The sequence below is a fragment of the Pezoporus occidentalis genome, unplaced genomic scaffold (genome assembly GCF_034315485.1).
Source record: "Pezoporus occidentalis ecotype Australia unplaced genomic scaffold, CSIRO_AGI_Poc_V1 ctg128, whole genome shotgun sequence".
Lineage (NCBI taxonomy): Eukaryota > Metazoa > Chordata > Aves > Psittaciformes > Psittacidae > Pezoporus > Pezoporus occidentalis.
Window position 1 is genome coordinate 1077020 of NW_026913082.1, and position 24267 is coordinate 1101286.

The window sequence follows — 24267 nt, forward strand, 5'->3', positions numbered from 1 at the left end:
TGGAAGGCACAGAAGTATGAATAACCTGTGATGAGTTGACTGTGGCTGGGTGCAGGGTGCCCACCAAAGCTGCTTTATCACTTCTTTCCTCAGCTGGATAGGGGAGAGAAAATGGAACGAAAGGCTCATGGGTTGAGGTAAGGATGCGGAGATGACTCACCAGTTACCATCATGGGCAAAACAGACTTGACTTGGGGAAATTAGTTTAACTTATCGCCAAATCAGACTAGTATAATGAGAAATAAACCCAAATCTTAGGAACACCTTCCCCCCACCCCTCTCCTCTTCCCAGGCTCAACTTCACTCCCATTTTTTTAATACCTCCTCCCTTCCCAGTGGCATGGGAGATGACGAATGGGGTTTGCAGTCAGTTCATCAAATGTTGTGTCTGCTGCTCCTTCCTCTTCATGGGAGGACTTCTCACACAGTTCCCTGTTCTAACATGGGGTCCATCCCACAGGAGGCAGTCCTCCATGAACTTCTCCAATGTGAGTCCTTCCCATAGGCTGTAGTTCAAGTCCTGCATCACACCTGCTCCAGCATGGGCTCCTCTCTCCATGGGGCCCCAGGTCCTGCTAGGAGCCTGCTCCAGCATGGGCTTTCCATGGGGTCACAACTTCCTTTGGGCATCCCCCTGGCCTGGCATGGGGTCCTCCCTGCGCTGCAGATATCTGCTCCACTGTGGTCCTTCACTGGCTGTGGGGCACAGCCGGCCACAGCATCGTCTGCACCTCGGGCTGAGGGGGCATCTCTGCTCCAGCACCGGGGACACCTCCTCCATCCTCCTTCACTCTCCTTGATGTATGCAGAGCAGATTCTCGTCTATTTTGAGTTCTTTCTCTGACTGTGATTGTGCACTTCCCTGCCTCCACTTCTTAAATACATTATCCCAGAGGGACTGCTGCTATTGCTGATGGCCTTGGCCAGCAGTGGGTCTGTGTTGGAGCCAGCTGGCATTGGCTTTGTTGGACATGGGGGAAGCTTCTAGCAGCTTCTTGCAGAAGTCACCCGTGTAGCTCCCTGTTACCAAAACCTTGCCTTGCAAACCCAACACATAGCCTTACCCCAGAGGAAAATATTGGCAGTTTGTATGCCCCTGTAGCCTCTTCCTGCTGTTAAATTTATAGAGGCTGTGTTCTCATGCAGCAATTCACCTGCTTCTCCATTGCAGTGGCAGCAAGAAACGGGCAAAGACTGCAAATGCATTCTTGTTTGTACCCCACAGTAAGTGCCATCTAAAGTAATTTAGTTCTTTGCTTATAAGTACCTGACAGCCAGAAGGGCTGGGAAACAGACAGCACACAAGGAGTCTCAAAGAGGGGAGAGAGACAGCAGTGGCAATTGGTTCTGAAGCCTTCTAGTGGAAGGTCTGTAGAGAATTTTCTTCTCTTTGCTCTCCAGACCCCAGTGTCCAAAGGGCAGGCAGAGACTCCAATCACTGCCAGCCCCATCCTCTGGAAGTGCTACCCTTTTCATTGGGCAGGCTAATGCCAGTGGTGGGAAAGCTTGTCCTGAGTGCTGAATATGCACATTTGCATTCTTGAAACTCAAGCTGAACGTCTATTTAGTCTTTCTGAGTCATGATTAAAATAAAAATAAAAATGCAGGAATCACAGTTGTGGAGAAAAGCGGCAGAAATGGCTTTCTGGCACAAACAGATGCAAGCCATATTTCTCCAACAATAATTTCCCATGGAAGTTTAACTTCTGAAGGAAAGTTAAATTGAACTGCAGGTTTTGTAACATAAGATGGTATTGTCAGCTTGACAGCTGTAGAGTGGTAACACAATATGAAAGAAATGGTACACCCATACTTAGAGCAAAAGAACAAGGAGCTCTTCCCAGAGTCAGTGTTAGTGCTGCCATCCCTGTGTGACTGTGGCCATGTCATTTAATTTCATTGCATCATCTGAAAAAGGGTGTGAAATTAGTACCATATGCAGCAGGCTTATAAAGGCCAGGGAGATAAATCATAAGGAGAGAAGATCACTTTGTCCTTTAAAGAGGGGGGGAATATTTGAAACTGTGCACATCTGGAACAACTGTACTTTCTCATTTGTCCTGGGGATGAGTGAGCACATGGTGAGTGCTTGTTCTGCTTGGGGTGAAGGAACCCAATAGCATCTCTGCGTTATGATCTTCCATAGAAGGTAGACAAGCTTTGCAGCTCACCCTGCTGAGGACTGTCTTGTAATGGTAATGGGCTGGGACCTACATGTGCTAGGGATTGGTTGTGGCTGTGATTGGCCTGGCCAGCCAGATGTGCCTTTGCTAATAATAACAGGAATTGCCTTATGAGCAAAGCTCCATCTGGGTTGCTTGCATAAGCCACAGGGTATAGGCTCATCTTCTCCAGGACAGTTATGCAATCACATCAGAAATCAAATACACAATTTGGATTTCACCTTTTTCTGAACATCTGGCTGTTCATGTTTTAGGCCTGCTGATTTCATAAGGGTCGTGTTTAGAAATGGGTCTCTGCATGCAGGCATAGGAAGCAAATGCTGAAAGGTTGCCAAGACAATGACCTTGGAATTAATTTTCAAATTTAAGTGTCTTTATGTTTTTCTCCTCAGCTCAGAGTTGCTGTTAAGAGCAGTGTTGTGGTGTGTTGACCTCTCTAGCCCTAATTCAGCTCTTATTTGAAAGAGTCCTTTTCTCTAATGCTGCATTGCCACCTCTATATCAGCAGAGAGGATGGTGCTGGAGCCCTGCAACAAGCTAGGATGTGACCTGAAGCTGGTGGCATCTATAGAAAGAGTCAAGCTGACTTCAACAGGCTTTGGAGCAAGCTTGTAAAAGGCTGCTGGCAAGGCACTCCGCAGTGCCCTTGCAGAACCTCCTTTTGCTGGTCTTTGATAGTCTGAACCTACTGACCTCTGGTGCATGCTGATTATCTTCTGGTTTTCACCAGGGAACAAAAACTCGGGACAAGTTTTGCTGGAGAATTGTCAGAGAAGTGATTGCAGCTTTTAATTTGTTTGACTTACTGGCTGAGGTCCATGTTGGCAGATAATTTGGTAGCTCGTTACTGTTGGAGATTTTTTCTTGATGCCTGTTCTTTAAAGCTATGTTCAAGGTATCTGGCACACCCTGATCTGTGTCCCTTTTAGAGCCAGCCTCAGGATCCCCTTCTCAAGTAAGCAGAGTCAATGGGATTGTATGTCCCAGCAGCAGCATGTAAACATAAAGAAAGTTTTCATGGTCTTGTTCTTAATGTTTTTAAGCCCAGGGACTTTGAGGAAATGAGAATTTAAGTATGATAGTCTGTTCCTTCAAAGCCCCCCCATCATTTTTAGCTGTGTTTCTAATTATTGAAGCAGATAATAAATACAATACATGCACCCATGCGCATAAAACAACATTATTTGGGCTTAGTTCATGTGTTTTGTGTTGAAATCTGGATGACATCCAGATCGGTAAATGACTCTGATTTTTAATGGAAATCAAAACCACAACAGATGTACTGTATACTGAAAAGAGTTAAAAATAACTGTTTTCAATCTCTGTGCTTTAAACAAAATACGTAATATGCAGAGCAGTGGTTGTTTAGCATATGGAGGCTTTAACATTAATTGCCTCCACTATTTCTGAAAGTTTGCCAGGCTTATGCAGGGGGGGCTTGAAGTTAATGACAAATTTCATAGGCAGGATTTCTGCTAACATTTTAAGCACTATCTCTATGTTCAAACCCTCTGACTGCTATGAGCTGCGAAAATCTTTATGACCCCTTGCATGTTACAGTAACTTTTGTGAAAAGATGTGCAAATGCTTACTAGAAGTTCTCATCCCCAACCTACTGGAGAGCTGGGTGTTTTGTTTTGGTTTTTAGCCGGGTAAGTTAATTCTGGCTCACACAGCAAGCTTTTAACACTGGTGCCTCTTATGACTGGTATCAATTCTTTCTCATCACAAATCAGAATAACTAGTTCAGCATTACATAGAGGATTGGTTGCATCTGGAAAAACTGTATTAATTCAGTGTGCTGCATAACTCCAGACTTACTGCAGTCCTTGTGAGAAAAAGGATTTGTCTTTAAGAGTTAATTTAAGTGCTGTCCCAATGTGTATGTCTTTCAGTGTGCTTGGCCTCATTGTAGCTGTCAAATGACTAGGGAGCTTTTATCTAAGTCGTTTTGCCTATACACATTTGTAAGCTGTTGTAAAGAAAACATTTTCTTCCTTTATGAATGTTATATAGTGGAAGAGCTTCATCTCCACATCACATTTATGCTTTAATACACAACAGTGTTAAATAGTCTCCATGTAAGATACTCCGTGTAGACTCAGAAGGCTTTAGGGAACAGTTAACCAAGCTACCTTCAAGGCTGATTTTTGAAGAGGATTTTACCTATTTCTGTCAACTTTTGTACAGTACATTTTTGATTCAATATGTTGCTCTCATTTAAAAAAGAACGTGTTTTCTTAGAGCACTAAAAAAAGACCTTTGAAACACCATGAGACTATAGTGATGAGTTATGCTGGGGAAACCAATATTATATATTTCATCATTTGTCTGGTGTCCTTGCCAGACTTCTAATTTAGCTGTGCACAGTAGTGCACCAAAGTGAGTCATGAATTCTTCAGTGTAATTACCCCGCAGTGCAAAACCCAGGCTATAGGAGTCTGAACCTTTTCCTGTCTGCTGTTTTTCCCTTCTACTTGCTTTTCAAGTACCATATGCTTTGCAGGAAGGCTGTGCAATTGCATCACAGCTTCAGCTCTGTTCTGAGCAGATATGATTAAAAGCTAAATTTTCAGTTAATAACTGAAAGTCATTTTCTGGGGGACAGGCACAAAAGAGAAAAATATGTTCAGATTATTTTTGCAGCTAGCATGTGGTTTTTAGGAGAAAAAGCTCTGGTAGAAGCAGCCACTTTAGAGTTGTAAGGCTTGATATGAGATCTTAGTAGCTGAGAGAGCCTTGTTGACATTTTAAAAATATTTTTTCCTCAAATTGATTTTTATACTGTAAATTTGTCTTGCACATGTGTTTTAGAAAGTTATTCTTACACATGAGGTGGCTGCAAAGGGCAATTGGAGAGTTCATGCATTCGTCCAGGGTCTGGAATAATGTAATCTTAGAAGAGTCCCAATGACTCACTGTATTACCAGTGAAATGTGAAGGTACACTTAGAGTTTCAAAATTGCCACTGTATCCAAATTCACATGCATTTAACTGTGTTCATCGAGGATCACTAATTTTTACCTGGTTTATAAGTACATAGAAGGGCTCAAACTCTAAAAGGTTATTACAAAAGATGTTCTTTATGAGGTTGCTAACAAGTGAGGTCTTTTTTCCCAGAAAAAAAACTGTTTAAAGTTGCCTTTGAAATTTCGTGTATTCCAAGCTGCTGCACATGACTTACTTTCGACAGGAGTCTGGAGTAGCAAAGAACTTTAAAATTCAACACAACTTCTTCAATACAGAGGAGTGTGCAGAAAGGTAAATCCTGTTTGCGAACATGCTAACTTAAATGTGTTCATGTTAAACGTTACCTCTATATTTGAATTATTCTTGCCTCCATCCCTGTGTCACGACATGTTTGCAGCACAGGTTCTACCAGAGCACAAAGAGTAGAGATGCTGTAGATCTAAGGGACTTCACTTCCTTCAGCTGCTGCAAAGATGGGCAATGTTCAGTGGCATGTTGTTTCTAGGTGTTGTGAAAAACTGCTTCCTGAGCTCGTAACTGCATAAATCCACTTCCTGCAGAAGGCACAGGAAAATGTGGTTGTGTTTCTGAAGGCATGGTTACATTTCAGAGAGCTACTACAGAAACGCTGCTATTGCAAGGTCCTACTACATGATCCTCCCCATCTCCTTCTTGGTATTCCCCTGTTTGATAGGGAAATGTGCCTTTCAGTCAGAGGTCTATTCAGCAGCTGTGGATGAAAGATGATTATTTTCTAAGTATGATCATGGAAAAATGCAGTGACAAAAGGTGCTACAAATACCCATTGTGTTTCTGGAAACCCTCCATTCCCAGTTACTCTTTCAGTATCTTGAATGTTTCTTGTGGCTTAGCCTTACACTTGCATCATGCGTGCTTGGGTAAAAGCAATTAAAGCACGGGGCTTGCTTATGTGAGCAGGGTTGTGCAGGTGCAGGAGCACTTGCACTGCTGTCACTGTGCTCTAGCCACACTACTAACAAAGCTCTCAACCCTCCTTTTTCAGTAATTACATTAACTAAATTTGATAGCCTGACAAATTCCCAGACATGTTATTCCTTTTTCATAATTGTTTACAAGAATGCACTGTGGTGAGAAGTTAATTCTACATCTGTGCTCTATTGGTTGCCTTAGGTTTGGGGTTTTTACTGAAATCAACTGTTTCAGAACTGCAGTGTTGCTGTTCTAGGACATTATGTAGAGGTGAGCCTATCTAAGCTAATGGGTCACATGCGCACTATTCCTTTGCTTGGAAGTTGAATAATGAGATATCTAGAGAGTTTTGTTCTTCAGGTTATGGGGATGTTAGGCCTGTGTGCCTGACATCTCTGTAACTAGATGTTAGTCCACTATGTGATGAGCTGTCTTCAGTTGCTGCAGCATCAATAGCATTTCTCCCAATTTATCTCTTTTTTTTTTTTTTTTGGTAGTTCCACAGATGCATGAAAAGTTTCAAAGCACAAGTGAAAACCCTTTTGGAAAAGGGTCCACAGCCTAAGCATTGAGCATACATCAAGAGCAGATAACAGCAAACGGTAGAACATACTTGGTATGAAAGATGTTACAGGAGAAGTTAATGTAATCATCTCTGGTGGGTGGACAAGTCAGTTGTTTCGATGAGAGCATACTGGATGGAAGACTTAGACAAGACTTGCTGAGAAAGGACTTATATCAGAGATGAGGCATGGTGGATCAAGTCCAACAGGACACTTCAGGCACTGGGGCAGCACAAACAAACCACGTCCTACTACCTGTGATTGTAATAGCTGCCTTAGAGAGATGGGCTCAGTCTGAATGCTGCATTAGTTTGATTTTTGTCAATTAAAGTCTGATGCACTTAAATGAAGCCCTTGCTTCATGTACTTGACACTGCAAGATGCTGAGGAGACTGGCCCTCATCCAACAAAGCACTTACGTGATTCCATTAGCTTAAATGGCGCTACCTGTATGCCTAAAACGAAGCATGCACTGAAGTGCTTTGCTGGGTTGATGCCAGTGTGTGTGCAATGGGTGGCAAGATTGGATTTGTAGTGATCACCAGTCTTGCTTTGGTTTTTGCATGCAGGAGATCTGTATGGATTCATTTATTGACTCCTAAGGTCTGCTCTTCAAGTTGAGATTTTGATAAAATAAAGTGGCAACACTAAATAAATCACCCCCCAAAAGTTCTTCTCTCACAGAATTTTTACAATGCACAATATCAGGCTGTTCAGTAATGACAAACTGAGCCATGCCGGTTAACAACACTGAAGTGTCTGAGGCAGTTAAATACAGTCTGATGCCTTGTAACCTGTGAATGTTGTTTGGGAGCGGCTGAAGGATATGATCTGAAACGGCTGATGTTCTTGACTGAATGAAGGCTGCATAGCCAGATGCCTAAAGCCATTCTTGGATTAAGTGGAGCTACAGTCTGTGTATAATTGTGGTAAAATTATCATAAAATACTGTAATTATTACTTGTTTTATATACTGTTCTCAGATAACCCAAAGGCACTGTTAATTCCCAAGTAAGCACATCCACCAAGTCTGGAAAGTTAGAGGTCATTCAGGTACAAGGGTCTATGGAGAAATTTGAAATTATTTACCCTAAATTAAAGAAAGTGGTCTTAGAAGGGGCCTCAGGAGATCATTTAGTTCATCTGTCTCTTTAAACCACCAGCACCATATATTCCCCAGGCTCCCCAAGCTATCTGTTCCAGGGAATAACAGCCTTTACTATTAGAAAGTATTTCCTGATGTCTGAATTGAATTTCCCTAGCTGTAATTTTATCTCTCTGTTTCTCATCTAACCTACCACGCACATGAAGAATAGATTATTCCCTTCCCATCTGCAGCATTGTTTTACAGCAGTCTCAGGGCAGTGCTGAGCTACTGTTACTCCATGTGTGTGTGTCCCTTACTGCAAATTTTCACACCTCTCATTTCCACCTCTCTAGGATCTTGCTCAGGACAACCACCTGTAAGGGACTAAGAAGGGAGCTGAGACTATGTTCGTAGGGTTTTAGGCAACAAGATAGTCTAGTATGTAGAAGAAATTCTTCGTCTCTGCCTTGATTTATCTCATCAGAGAGTATCAGAATGCCAAGTGCCAGTATGCAAGCCTCTGCGTTTGACTTTGAGATAGTGGTGCTTTTTAACATTTAATTCTCAAGCTTCTAATTTCTTTTACTTAACAGTGAGAAAGAAGGCAAAGCAGTGGTCAAACACAGCTGCTGCTCAAAGGTCTCTGTTTTCCCAGGAAGCTGGGTGGTAGATTGGCATTCTTGTTCTTTCCGTGTGACTGCTGACTCGCTCCTCACAAAGGAGTCTCAGTTCTGATGCTGAATTTTGGTTCTGTTGGGCAGCAAACAAAAGGCTAAGTCTGGTGCAGTTTACAAGCCATGCTGCAATTTCTACAAGCCTTGCTTGGTCGGCCTTTCAGGAGATACCTAAAAGCTTGAGATAGATATAAAACCAAAAAAGAGAAGGGAAGCAGCTCCTGAAAGTCCTCTGCACTGCTTTAGCGCAAATCCAAGAAAGCCCATTTCTAGGTTGTGACGTTTCAGTTACATTCCAGTGATTTATCTTTCTATTAAAGATCAGGAGTTTTTGACAGCTTGCCACACTTGGTAGTCCTAGCTGAGCATTTGGGTGTACTTTAGATGGGGAACTTTCCTCAACTGGCTCTACAGTATAAAAAAACCCCTATTTTTTTATTTTCCCCAGGAATACCCTGGGAACATCAGGAATTCAGAGAGCAGCTCTTACATTGCACGCTTTTACTGAGCAACCTTTTCCTATATATACACGTGCACTGCTCTCTTTATTATTCCCGAAGCACCTCAGGAAACTTCTGCAATGCACAGCCCTGCCTTGCAGCTTTGATAATGCTCTCATCCTGACAGATGATACTCACGCGGGTGCAAAGCCAGTTATATTTACACTCTCCCAGAAGGCTTGGTGCAGTTGTCACAACTTGTCAGTGGTCAGGGCTAAAAAGTTTGTGGTCGGTGTAAAGATATTTTTCTGTTACAGAATTTGGCATGTTTAAAAAGGAACTGAGTGGCTGTGATTATTAAGATATAATCAAATGCATTAAGGCAGCTATTTCCTTCACCATTAATAATGAGAAACCTGGCAATATAATCTTCCCTTCATTCTCATGTTTCACTTTTGTGGTGAGAAATGAAATGAAAGTGATCAGGAGCCTTTTTGCACTGTGTATTTTTGTTGTCATAAAAATCATAAAATAAGTACTTCTGTCACATAATTCTAGTTAAAAATTTTCCTAGAGAAAATCTTTCCTTATCATAGCTCTTAAGTGTTCCTGTAAATGAGAATTAGGTTCTTCATTCATTGAGGTTCTTCATAAAATTCTCCCTTAAACCTTACTTGAAATGTGCATGTTTCCTTCTCAGGTAGTCTGTTTTGGTTTTAGTTTCCTATATGGTATATTTATTTGTTTACTCAAGTTTATATAATTTAAATCCTCCCTAAGATTTAAGAGTTTAGGAAATGATGGGCTAGAGCAATAGTTTTAGGTCATGTTTAATATCTTAAATACTTTTCCACTGATGCAGGTTAAATAGTCACCAGCATTTACCATATAAAGCCTCTCTTAAACCTAATAGTCAAAGATAAACGATGTAGAAATTACCATTTAACACTTTTGTTTGACGTGGGCTTACAATGTTTTCTCAACTGAGGAAAACGAGGAAGGCTGAGTTTAAAGGGTTGAATTCCATTATCTTTAATTCTGCTCTTTTTTAAAAACTGGTGATCTTTTCACAGTTTGTCTAATGACTCCCTTGAGTTTGTTAACCTTTGTAATTATACCATTTAATTTTTCATCTATCTCTTAAATCAATTTATAGAGTAGATGCAAGACAATTTCTTCATATTCTAGATTAAGCACTCTGTTCCCACTAGAATATGGAGCTCTGATTAGCCCTCCAAGGTTGAGGTCTCCTGATGTGCTTTGCCAGTGCTGGTCTTAAACTGATCTAACTGTAATAATACAGACTGGCAATTTCCACTGGGAGACCTCAAAGGTAAACTGGGAGATTTCAAAGGTGATTCAGTCATGTAGAAGAATACTTTTATTCTCACTTTCCAAAGTGATAAAGTGTACAAAAGAGAGGTGAAATGTGCATGATCAAAGAGGTAATCCGGAAGTCCTCATCGTGAATGGCAAGACCCCATTCATTGCAGTGGTTTTGGTGCTCGTCTTCTGAATTGGGGCAAATGAGACTCAGTGCAGATATCTTCAGAGCCAGTGGAGGATGCATACAAACCTTTCTCTCTAGTTTAATTTTGCTCTTCACACTGCTTATGTGCATGTAGGTGCTCAGCCAGGCTAGGTGAGCTTTCTTAAAGGGGTGACCCAACCTCTATGTTCTGGGTGAATGAGGTCTGAGTCTTACCTTTACTTTCTTACTTTCCTAGTTGGTTAGAACTAGAAGAATGAAAATAAACCTGGAGCTTTGAGGTGTTTTGGGTTTTGACCTCTGAAACTTCTCCTTCAATGAACCATAGCTGAAAATAAGAGGCTAAGCTTTGAGAAACATGGGAGGAAAATTCAAGTGGTCAAGTGATTCAAAAGTCTTCAAAGCAGAGTCTTCACTGACTTCAGTGAAATCCCAGATTGGGGCTGCAGAATGATGTATTTTCAAAAAACATATAGAAATGGTTGGTCAGGAATAAGACATGCGCTGACTGTAATTTGTCTTTCCACTTCATGTCACAAGGAAAATGTGCAATCCAGTTCTACAAAAAGCCTAAACCAAGATATTTTCTCCATTGTGTGAAGCCCTACAATCCGTGAAACAAAAATTAAGAATATTTTGTGCTGTACCACTAGGTAGTGGATGGATTTGCTGGCAGATTAAGTCAATGGCGTTTACTATCATAGTTGCATCTACACTGTTAAGGGAGCTTCACTTCCAGCCAGGAAATAGCTTCAGAAACATGAACAGCACCCAGAAGTCATCTTATGGGAATAAAATTTCAGTTCATTAAGTGGGAGAGATGTTAAACCTCCCAGCTTTTGAATCCTGTGTTTGAGAGCTTACATGCCCTGACAGAGCAATGTAGCTCAGAGGTGCCCTAATGGGTTAGCCCTGGATCTTCCTGCTGATGCTGGAATAATTGCCTTCAGCACCTTGTCTGCTTTGTCTCTCACAGCAGAAGTCTTTACTCCTGGCTGCTTGGGTGATGAGGCTTGCAAGCACAGGGTAAAAAGCTTTATAGCACCTGCTTTTTTTTTGCTGTTATTTCTCAGTTGCCTTTGAGTAAATGTTGTAGAGACAGTAGAAAGAGCTGGAAAAAAAAGAATTCTGGAAACATGTTCTTTTAAAGACTTTTTAAGTGATCTTTGGTTAAGGCTGTTGAACGAGAGTTCAGGGAAAATCCATGAAGCAAGTTTGAACTAGAGTAGCTGTAAGATGTTTGCCTTAATGCCATTAGGAAAGCTGCTGTAATAGCTGCTTTTAGGATGAATGAGGAAAGTCCTTGAGATACAATCAGGCCTCTCTGTGTCTGTGCTGCTTTAGCTTGCTTAGTGCCCATCCCTGGCAAGAATTACTCATGGCACCTTTGCCAAAGTGAAGGCTTATAACCCTAGGAACATGCTCTGTATTTCAGTGCTTTTTATGGGATCTTAGGTCCTTCTCTTTGGTTTCTCTTTTCATTCTGTGGAGGCGAGAGCATGGTTCTTAGTCCTCCAACAGGAGCACCCTGCGTGTGTGCACAGCAATATGCAATATGCTGAAGCCCTTCATTCAAGAATAAGGAAGTGCTTTTCCTGTAGCATGTTGCTTCAGACCTGTGTGCATAGGGTCCCCAAAGCTGCCAGTTTATCTTTTCTGGAATGTTGAGCTCCTGTTAGCCTACGGAAGAGCCCTGATCACATTAATCCCTCCCAAGGCAATGCCATGCTCAAAAACAAACATATGGAAATAGGCCTGATCCTAGCAGCTCCCTCACTGCTGCCTTTCCACCAGTGCCAAGCTCACGGTGGCAGGCAAACCTTGCTTGTCTCCCTGCACGCCACTGTGATCACTTGTTTCTGTGAAGTTGTCAGGATAGCTCCTCCAGCAAATCATCTGTGCTTCCAGTGATAAACCCTGTGATCCAGCTTCACCTTCCAGCAACTGGCAGGTCTTAGAAATAAGCTGGCTAGTTCCTGAGATGACAAAGTCCTTTTCTGCCTCATGTCCTGTGCCAGAGCCCCCTATGCAGGGGCCTGGGATGTATTTGTTTCCAGCTTCCTGATCCTCAGCTCACAGGAGTCATGTCACTGCAGAGATGTGACTCTTCATGAGGTTTTCTGCACCTCCTGGGTTGAGAGAAGCTCCCCTCGTATTTCCTCTTCAGTACTCCCCAGATCAGTGCTGTTGCATTTTTCCCTGCCAAATGATTGTCACCCCCAGCTCTCTGCCTGTTTTGCTCCTAGCCCCTGCTATGACTGGTTGCTTTCCCATCCACAGGCCTTTGGAGCTGCTCTAGAGGTGAGTGGGAATTGCAAAGGCATTTTATTTTTTGGAAGAGGGTATCCTGACTGTGCTCTACAAGAGAAGGAAAAGTAATGTATGTTCTAGGTCCATATCCCTTGATCACTGCATTTGTTTCCCAGTGTATGGAAGAGCTTTCTTTTGGAAAAGACCATCCAGTGCTCTATTAAACCTTCCATGGACAGTTGTACAGAAGCTGTGTCCTCTTCTCAATGCTGGACTAGATGGATGGACTTTTCTCAGACTCCCTCCTTTATTCTTTTTCCTCTCCCCTAAAAAGGAAACTTCCAGCTCTGCCTCTGATAGAGGGGTAAAAGGAAAGTGCTTTTTATTAACTGTTGCATAGAAAATCAGTGGCAGCAGAGAGGATTAATTTATCTTCCAGCTCTTTGGTTTGTACTTTAGTCAGCCAGACAATGCTCATCACTTATATGTAAAACCCTTCCAGAAAATATGCAAGGAAAGAGAACACATGTATAATGAAATAACAAGTCTTGGCACTTCCTACAGAAGCAGCCAAATACCCAGCTGTGATCAGTTTTATTAAGAGAAGAAGCTGCTAGAAACAATAGTGGCCCAAATAATTGATGGGAGAAGAATTTGATCTCTGGCTGGTGGCTGTAATAAATTTCTCTTGTCAGCTCAGTTCATTTACTCCAGGTAGGAGCCCTGTGCAGTGATTAAAGAAGCAGAATATTTTAGGCACAAGGGAATGTAACAATTCTCCCAGTGAACTGGACAAAAATAGCTCCACGGGTAGATAAATGGGAGAGGAAGTGTTTGTGTTTGAAGCCCATATTAAATTAGGGAGCAGCTATTTTTGTTGCTCACTCCTTGCAGGTGACAGTGAAGCAAAATGACATTTCTAGGGCCATTGTTTTATACAGACTGTCCGATTTTTCCATTATCGCCTCAGGAACTGAGGCTGAGTAAAATCCTGTCCTTGGTGTGATTACCAGGCAGAAAGATCTGGGTGGGAGGAGAGGGAAGGTCTGCTATTGCTGCAGAGGAGGGGAGGGAAAGCTCATCACTCATATTTTGGTTAGCTTTAACCATGGGAGGTGTCTGTGATCCGGATCTCCCTTCCTCCCTATCTGTAGGGCTGGTGGGCCACTGAAGAACAGGCAGAGATGCGGAGCAAACAGAGCGTGGACAAGACACTGTCCAGAGAAGGCAGTGCCTGCTGGGTGCCCACAGAGCCCTGACCCTGCCATATAGGTAAACACATATCATGCTCTTCTTTAAATATGAAACTGCTTTTTGTGAGGATATTGGGTAGCCTGGGTTGCAGTCACATAGGTTAAAGAGGCAGAGAAATCCCCATTGCCTTTCATCAGAGCAGTATAAGACTAGAAAGCACCACTGGGGCTGAAGATGGCAACTTATAATCTGCAGGAAAATGACTAAGCAACAGCATTGTCCTAAGAAACGGTTATCTTTAATGTTTCATTACTGTTTTGTGAATGTTGATAATTCTTTCTATATAATTTAGCATGCTGTGTTCTTCCATCCTTGGAGCTCTTTCCAGATGGGAGAGGGAGAAGGAAAGCTGTCATGGCCATCAGCATGTCATTAGAGTTAACGCAGGAGTCGTCAAATGTTTCCTGTTTGCTGCCGAAAAGCTCTGTATTAGCACGAGGCTGCAAAACTGTAACATCTATTACCAGTGAGTATTACTTGAAAAGATCATTTAGTACCTGTCAAGGCTTGCTGTAATACTTTTTTGGGCCGAAGAATTTAAGTGGGAAGATGTGTGTGTGTGCGCCTGCACTTCTGATTAATTGTAATCTCACATAATGCACTCCTCAGCTTGACATTTCTAAAGTAAGGGTAGGTTGGCTGATTCCTGAAATTAATTATAATTCAGATTTTGGAGTGTGAAAAAATGGATAGAGAGCTTTCCATAAACCCTTTAGACACAGCTAGAATTTGGACTGATTTATTATGCACTTCTATGCTCTGCTGCTCATGTCATGAAATCTTTATGAATTTATTGCAAGAAAATTGCTCCTTTTCACAAATTTGATGCAAGGAGAAGATGGAATTTGTATATTAATTGCATTTTGATAAAGGAAAACAAAGTCAGTCAGGGCTGTGGCCCTTGGTACACCTGATGAATTGAGTCTCTAGTGTCTGTGATTCAGAAAGGCTAAGAAAAAACTACATCTGCATGAATTCCTGTGTGAAACTTTTAAAAACATAAAAGCTAACATATGCTGGGGTAGCTTATTTGCCTTTCCTTGCAGGAATAAATTAGCAAAGTCAAAATACTTCCTAGCACTTCAGCAGGAATAGTCTTTTGGTGCCTCTCCTTTAGGTGTTAAACTTGTTAATGCATTTCTTTAGAAAGACTAAATTGTCTTCCAGCTTTCCTGAAACTGTGGCAGCAAAGGTATTAACTTCTGAATTCAAGGAATGCCCTAAATAAAGGTCTGCTCTGGAGAGGATGTTATGGAATTACAGCTGTCTGCACAAGGAGTTATTGAGAAAGAGCCATGACAGGATGAAGTCTGCTGTCTTACTCTGAAACACCTTTTGTGTGCAAACATAATTAACTTTATCACACTTAATGATCTTTAGCTGGGAAGTTTCTTCATTAATAGTAAGGATTGCAATATCTGCGTGCTCAGAAGGCCAGAACATGGAGTTAAAAAATAAAGTACTGCCTGGGCTCCTGTGGAATAACTCTCCTGTGATTTGGATCTACAGAAATGTTTGTAGTGGTGTGATGGATATCAGTGTATCTCCATTGGATATCAGAGCCTCACTGGGAGCTGCAAGCAGTTGTTACAGAAGAACAATAGGATTTTTTTCATTAAGCTCTTCCCTGTTGGCTAAGAAAGATAAAGCCTCTTCCCCTACTTGACTCATACAGTAGATAAGATAGAGATCTATGCATAAGATAAATTTTAAGTGCAGCAGGAACTTGGAAGAGGCAACTTCTAGGAGACAAAACTTAGCAGGCGTCAGTTTGTAAAAGAAAATAGACATTGATTTATACCGTGTTACAGGGGAATTACGGTTCTGGTAGTAAAAGCAAATCCCAGTTGTTGGCTCCAGATGTACTTCCTGTTGAAGACTGGATTGTAACAAAGGCATCATCTGCAGGTTGTCATTCTCCCCTCTGGAGCTTTTGGAGGCTGGGGAAGTTCAGTTGTTTGCTCTGAGATATCCTTCATGCCATGTTAGCGTGCATGGCAATCATTTGCAGAAATTGCTGACCTTAGCAGGCTGCAAGGCTTATGTAGATGAGTATTTCTTGAATTTCTGTTTTGTGGTGAAGTCACAGACCTTTTACAAGTTTATCATTCATCAGCCTTACCTAATCACTGTAATGACAGCATCCCCAGTCATTAGGATATCTCAAAATGAAGCAGGAGGGTTCTCTTTCCTTGGAACACTACCTCTTCAAAGCAATGACAGAGCAAGAGAAATTGTCCATTTTTCTCTTGCAGAACTTATTTGCTGTTTCCTCTTATCTTTGTATGTGCTGGTTTTGGCTGGGATAGTTAATTTTCTTCACACTAGCTGGTGTGGGGCTACATTTTGGATTTGTGCTGAAACACTGTTGATAACACAGATGTTTTTGTCATTCTAGAGCAGTGCTTACACAGAGTCAAGGCCTTTTCTGCTCCTCATCTCGCCAGCGAGGAGGCTGGGGATGCACAAGAAGCTGGGAGGGAAAATAGCCAGGACAGCTGCTCTCAACTGATCTTAGGGATATTCCTTACCCTATGATGTCATGCTCAGCATATAAAGCTGGAGAAAGAAGGAAGAAGGGGATGTTTGGAATGATGGTGTTTGTCTTTCCCACTAGCTAATACTTGCTCTCATGAATATAGATTATAGGGATTGTGCCAACACGTTTTTTTCCCCTTGCATTCAGAAATCCAGTCAGTGTTCTATGCAATTCTCTGATAGCATATATGGGTCAGACTGTATTCTGAGTTTGCATGATGAGCTCTGACTGAAGTCCCTAGGGACAAATAACCCAAATACAGGCCTGTATTCCTCTAGTAACTCTGTAATACACTGCTCATTATGTGAGTACTTGAGCACCTACACTTTCATGTTAAACGTTATGCAAAATATAATTTAGATGTGCTACTGGTTGCTGTCTCAGGGAATATTTCCTTTCTAGGTGAATAAATTCTTTTGTCTCTAGCTTGAATAATGCAGTTGCGGTTTTTACATTATCCAAACGTAATGTTTTCTCCACTACCCTCCCCTTTGTATAGGCACTCTGGAGGTTCTCTGGTGAACAAGAATTGCACCCTGAAACCCAGAGTAAATGTCAAATCTTAATGTTAACTAGGTTTGAGCTGAATATTGAAACAAATGTTGAGATGTCATTAAAAAATGCCCAAAGATTCTTTAATGGAAAGGAACCGAAAGGGTCTTTTATGCAGTGCAACATTTGACTGAGGTGGAGCCTCGAGCAGAATAGGTTTTTGCTCTTAGTCAGGTTGGATGTGCCATGCTTTAGATGTTTCTTCTGGAATCCCTTGCTGTAAGAAAGCTGGGTTGTCAGCAGCTGGCTGGCAGCCAATGGGGCCATCTCTTCATGAGAAATGGGACACACATGCTCTGGGTTTGCTGAAACCAGGTAATTAATCAGAGGATGAAAGTGAGGAGGAAATAGAAGGGTATTCAGGTATGATCACCAGGTATCTTCCAAAATGGATTGTAATAGAACGTGTCAGAATATGCTGGCAGTAAAATCCAAAGATGAAGTGCATTCATTTAATCAATTAAGGTCAATTAGAGGAGTCAAAGGCACTGTATTGGTTGCAGCTAATGCAGAGTTTAAAGCATTTTATCATTAGCAATTAAAAACCTGGCTTGACTTCCTATTTCAAATCTGTCCTGCATTTGCAGTAAGCATTATAAATAATACAATAACAGTATGATGAGTTATTTATCACCCATCTTAGTTACTTGAGTAAAATTGTACCGTACATGAACAGGAGCTTTTCTGTCTAATTCTAAATAGCCAATTTCCACCACCACTTTGTGAATTCCCTTCAAAACTGTTTCATAACAGTATCTACCCATGATTTCTTTCAGTGAAGTGGAAAATGATCAGGATTATAAATATTTCCTTCTAAAAAAATAATCTTTTCTCAAATGCTGATCTTCACTTTCATGCTTCACAGAAGTATGATGTTTCTACATGTGTTTTGTTCATAGCTTGAGAAAAGTCGTAATGGAGACAGACTTATACAGCAACAAACTCCTTTTGCTGTAATAGCTTGGTTGCTCAGAGAACTAGCTGAAGCTATCCTGACAAATGAATTTTTATGGGTGTGAGCTGTATTTCCCTTAGGGGTGTGTGGGGTCAAGTTGTACCAGCACATCCTTCCTAATGCAAGCCAGTCCTAGGCTTGGAGGAATGCGCTACACTGGGACAGACATTCTTCTGCTAGTTTAAGGGCACCCATACCAGGCAGTGAGTGTTGTGAGCAATGTGTAGCTATTGTGTGGATGGAGGCTCAAAGGATGCCTCACAGCGAGCATCTCTCAAAGGTCCCATTAAAGCATTTCCCATCTTTCTAGCCATATCAAATAAGAAAAGTTTGGCTCAGTCAGAAAGATGTTTTCAAATGACTCTTGGCTTTCAAACCTGGACTCCACCCTGTTCCAAGGGTACTGATTTAAATGCAAATATAAAATTGTACTGAATGCAGCTGAAAAAATGTGGGTGGCTTCTCGTCTAGAGTGAGGCTTTTCTTCTTCTGCACAAACAGAACACTTCATGCAGATCTCTTCCTCTTGCTAGCTCCAAGAGACAAATGTTTCTGGTCCTCAGTCCCGTTTGTTCCCAGTTCCCAAGGGGTCAAACAGCTGTTTCTTTCCTGTGTGTTGGTTGGGGAGGACTGTTCAGCGCATGGATTCCCGGAAGAATCACTCGGATGGATTGGTACAACCTGCTGCCTGATGTACCACATGCTGAGGTGGAGCTATAGGCTCTGCTAGATAGATTGGACAGCAAAGGAAATACTAGTTGTATGATCTTTACCCAAGAAGAAGGACACAGTGCTGCACACAAACATTTTTTCTAAGCTCTTTATATACAGGTTTTTTTTACTTGCATGTTGTCTTTCTTCCATTTTTCCTTGAATTCTGATACTCTGAAGGCAGAAATCTGTTTTCCATCTTCGACTCCTGAGTAACATAGGAGGAGCTTTATCCTGATTCAGTGAGTACAGTGAAAACAAGCTGTCAGCCACAGATTACTTTGTGACCAGAACTTCAACACTGGTTTTGTTTTGGTCTAGTGTTAAGACTTGAGCACTTGGTACTGCAGCCTGCTCGGAGGAAAGCTTATTTCAGTTCAGGACCCAAATTAGAGAAATGTATGTTCTGTGTTATACAGAGCAGCCTAGTCTCTGACAAATTGCAGATCATGACTGAGATTGAGAGAAGCTATTCTTCAATTTTCTGCAAAAAATCCATAAAACTGAGTTTCCCCCACCCAGCCACACTGATAAAACACAATCCCACAAAAACTTGTAAATGAAACATAAGCCTGAGGCATTTTCAATGACTTTGGGGGAAGGAAAAGACAATAGCAAAATATGTGGCAGCCTACAGCAAAATCCCACATGGACAGCAGTGCATACTTGAGGCACAGTGAAAAATATCTACCCAAACCCCCAAGGTAGTTCAGGAGTACTGTGAAACTCCACTGCAGAACTGATGTAACAATTGTAAATGGGCCTTTCTTCCTAAAGAGCATCTGAGATTCCTACTTGTCTCCAAAAGTCAATGTAAGCTATCTATTCTTCATGTTACAGCAGATACTTCTTGGTATCCTTGTTCACAATGAGAACCCTAGCACTTATAGGATCATGCTGCAAACTACAGCTTGACCAACGCAAGCCTTACACCCCGGTCTGCTGCAGAAGACTTGCATTGAGAAAGGAAAGGAAGGAGGAAAATAAAGCAGGGCAGAGGCAGTAGTACTACAGCAACCCTGTGCTTGGGCAGTACATGAACATCTGAAAACAAGAAAGAGCAAAATCTGCTTGTTCAGCTACAGATGTTCAGTTGATCATCCCCCTGACAACAGGATAGGACTGCTTGCAGGGATATTCATTGAGTATCCTTTTGTCAAGGACTGAATTCCACAAGAATCAAAATTGTAAAATTATGCTGTTTAGTCTTTTGTTGGTGGTGTTGTTAAGGGAAAAGAGAAAAAGACCAGAAAATTACACAGTATTGGGATGGTCTCTATCTGCAGTAGTAAACCAGAAAACTTCACTTCCCCTTTGGGGAATTTCAAATTATATTTCTACAACTGTCAAACTGTCAAAAATTGAAACTAATTCATGCAGAACCCAAATGTCTTTACATCAAAAGCAGTTATTTACTTCAGAATTTCTATTCCAAGGAATTTTTGAATGTTGGTTGGCGTGGTTTAAACCCAGACAGCCACATAGTTTCTACTCTCCTCTTTCTTTCCTTCCCCCTCACCCCCCCTTCCCTGCTCCCGGGCGGATGGGGAGGAGAATCAAAAGAATGTAACTCCCATAGGTTGAGATAAGAACATTCCAGTAACTAAGGTATAACGCAAACCACTGTTGTTACCACCAGTAATAATAATGAGAAGAGAAATAACAAGGGAAGAGAATACGATACGACCTGCTGAAATGAGCCCGATCAAGAAGAGCGTGCCCTTCTGGGTAACTCCCAGTTACATCCTGGGCATGACGTGCTGTGGTATGGAATACCTCTTTGGCTAGCTTGGGTCAGGTGTCCTGTCTCTGCTTCCTCCCAGCCTCCCCTCCTTCCTGTCAGAGCATGAGCCTCACAAAGTCCTTGGTCAGTGTAAACATCGGTGTTATCAGCGCTGTTCCCAGGCTGAAAGTCAAAACACTGCGCTGCACCAGCTACCAAGAAGGAGAAAAATGACTGCTACTGCTGAACCCAGGACATTGGTGTTTTCTGATGTGGAGGAGAACTGCATCTGAGCATACACTCCGTGGAACAAGATGTCCAGTTGTGACCCAGGGCTCCAATAAAATGCTCTTACAGATAAAGTGGTCTGGGCAGCAGCAAGGCTTTGGTGGATATGGCTTTAAGTCCTTTCCTTAACACAGACTTTCTTATGTTATATTCAAGTGGTTCAGTCTTTCTGCACCTCATTTATCTATGTGGAAATGATCAGGCCTATGTAAGATCATAGAACTCTAAATGAAAATCATGAGAGGATCTAAGGAGTTTGGGTAGAGCTCAATTCTATATTCAGAGATAGCGTTCTATAAAAAATAGGGTGAATTCTCAGTTCTGTGAAACAAGGCTGGACACAGGGGTTTGGGTGTTTTTTTTTTCTGTGGGTAGGCTTGTTTCAGCACAGAGAGGAAAAAAGACTCAATAGTTGGCTGGGCATCTTCACTGCAGAAAGTGGGGAGAGCGAAAATCCAAGGCATTAAGAAAGGCCCATCTGTCTAAAACATACACCAGAAAAGCCTGTCTTGTTCATTGGTATGAACATGTGTTCTCATTTTCCTCTTTCATTTCCATTAATAAAATGATGTAAGCATAGATGTGTCCTTCTACCATTCAAGAAGCATATACAATAATCAGGATTATGTTTTCATACAAACATGGGAATTAAATGTTTCTCTTCTTTTTCTGTTTCTGCAAGAAAGGAAAAGCAGGCTCTGCTGTAGTATCCTTTTTGTAATACCTGCTATGTGCCAACGCCATGGGGTGTGTATGAATGGATCTGTGGAACTTCCAACTTCCAGAGACAGTTATCAGAGTTTGTTCTGATTTACAACTGGGCATTACTGGACCTTCTTATGGTCTCCAGGCCTACAGCTACACTCTGAAACTTTATCCCACTGAAGTCAATGAGAATGTAGACTGCTGGCTTGCTGGAAATTACCTTTATCTCTGAGATTGCATTTCTGAGCGTCTCAGTGCTCCTTTCAGGCAGCACCTTGGAAAGGGGAAGATATGTACAGGAGTTGGTTACATCTGGGGCATCCATTATATCCCCCCCAACGGAGTATCACTGACAGTTACTGCAAAAGAGCCCGTCGTTGTCTCAATTCCTTTCTTCCTTTTAAGTATCTTCATCAAAAGGAAGGTGTAAATTTGGGATCATTCAACCTTAAATTGTTTCCTCCAGTGGTGTTTCTTCACAGCAAATAGATGGACCCAGTAAAATGGAGAAAATATTTAACCACATTATTCCAGATTTGATTACAACATGATCTATTCTGGGAACACAGACCATAACTTTAGTACATATTTACGAGGATGGCGAGGGGCCCAACATGACGTGAATCCCGAAAGCAGGGCAGCCCTCCAAGTTAGTTTATATTAACTCATGTGTAGTATGGAGAGGAATGGGAGGTAAGAGCAGCTGCCCATAGGAGTGAATGGATACACATGGGAAAGAGGTATTTTTCCACTACTGCTGCTGAGTCCGTTCTGGCTCGAGGCTAGAGCTCAGTAGCCTTGTTTGTCTGGACACGTCCTCGATTGGGTGTTTGAGGATGAGCAGCAGCACAGTGAGACCATTAGTGCTGGCAGGGCTGCCTGCCTGCAAAGCTTGCCTGTGGCAGCAGTGCATGCACGAACCCGTGGCTTGGGGGATGCGCTGTCTGAGTCACTGCATGGGGATTTGTCTGATGCAAATTGCTTGGGCAGACTGTGGGTGTGCTCTGCACCTTGGCCTGTTCATGTGCTGTACCTCCACAGCTTGAGTTTGGTTTTAACGTTTTTTTCCTCTTAAAAATGCTAGGTAGAAATATAGCTGTTCCAGTTACAAAGCCTCTCGTGCTCTCGAGCCTCTGATGTGGTGGCTGTGCCATAGGGCAGTAAGCTCAGCTGCTGGGCTGTGCTGTAATGCCACCACAAGGTCCAGTCCTTACTGTAGTCACACTCTCCAGAGTGCTGAGCACCATGCACTACCTGGGTGATATAATGAAACTGCTGATGTGAATCTGGCTGTTTAGGAGCAGTCTGTGTTTTTCAGTAGGCTTTCTCCTGTCCTGTGATACTCTTCAAATTGCCAAGAGCCACAATCACTGCTGCATGCTCAGGTAGGGGCAGACAAGTTCTCAATTACTTCAACTCCCCAGCAACTGCTAGAGGGACCATAGTCCCAAGGAACACATAAGTGCCTGCAGTGAGAGCGCTCATCTGCATGATGCCTGAAACCAGCCTCTGGATCTTGTTTAGAGAAGCTGTTCTTCATGAGGACTGTGTTTTCTGAACACAATATTTAGAAAACCTTTGGCAAATTTAGGAAGAACATGGAGATGTTTGCCAATATTTGTGAAATGTCACAATGTTCTAGGGCAGTTTTACAACTCCTTTCAATGTTTTTATTGTGTTTTATAGTAAAAGCAGGATTACCTTATAAGTAGATGCATACAACAAACAGAAAAGGACCAGTAAGAGGCATGGATAACACTCAAATCTCAAATAGGAAACAACATTTATTCTCAGAGCAATAACCAAGTAAGCAATAAAACAGGCGGAAAGTTGCACCTAGTTTTATCAAGTACTTACCCATTCTTTTAAAAGCAGTCTGAAGGAAACTCTACCTGGGAATTCCCATGTGCCTGAATTAAGAGGTAACAGTGTTAAGTGTGGTGAAGACGTGGGAAACATCCTAAGGCCCAGTTGAGAAGAATAAACCACACACTGCAGTTATCTGTCCTGGGATGTTCTGCTCTTTTCTTTACTACAGTATCCAAATTAAAACCTTTGCTTATAACCTGCAGCACTGTGCATATATGATTGTGCTTTTGCTGATGTCTGTGGTAGGACTGCATTAATAAACTTTGGCTCCTCTCCACTGGTATCATCTTCCAAGCATTCACTTCTCTCTGAAAGACAGGGAAAAGCAGGGTAACCTCATAGGCTAAAATGAACCTTCTCCAGCAGAAAGCCTAATGTAATTAGTATCTACTTGTGTCTATTATAGTACATTTTCCTGCCAAAATCGTGCTACAAATGGACATGTCCTGATGTCTTGGAGAGGAGAAAGGGTGTTCAGGATATGTCTGTACTGCAAGATGCAGCTTGCTATGTAGTCAGGGCAAGCAGAAATGGCTTTAAGGTAATGAAATGAACCATGATAATCACAGGGGTGGCACAAAGTACTTTTCAAGGACTTTGGCAAACAGCATGTCCAGCATGGACCTACCTATTGCTTGAGTCCGACAGCCTAGCCTTGCATGACAGGCTGGGTCACTGCGTGGTGCTGGGCACCCTTCTCTGCTGTCACTGGGACCCTCGGGGAAGTGCCCAGACCCATCAGCCACGCACACATTTCTCCATGGCACCTGAATGTCTTTCTGATCCTTCCCAGATCTTTGTTCATGCTCCCAAACCCCACTGGAGCCACTGGAGGAAGACCAGTCTCTGGGAAAGGCCTCCAACAGCGGCACAAATTATGCGAGGATTCAGACAAGCCCTAACCTGCCATTTTTCAAAGTGAAATGCAAGACCCGCTGCTTGCTGATTGCTTTTGCCCTGTAACAGCAGCTGAAGCGCGAACATCATTTGCCATGGGTGACGACAAGGAGAGAAAAGAGAGGGATGGGGAAGGAGTGAGAAAAATGAAGTATTGAATTAAATTA

General features: G+C 42.2%; 1 long non-coding RNA gene across 1 annotated transcript in view; it reads left to right on the top strand.

Annotated features, from left to right (window-relative positions):
* The window catches only part of LOC134158212 (uncharacterized), a 95002-nt gene that overhangs the window by 9659 nt on the left and 61076 nt on the right, over positions 1-24267 (top strand). The gene's annotated exons all lie outside the window — the stretch shown is intronic.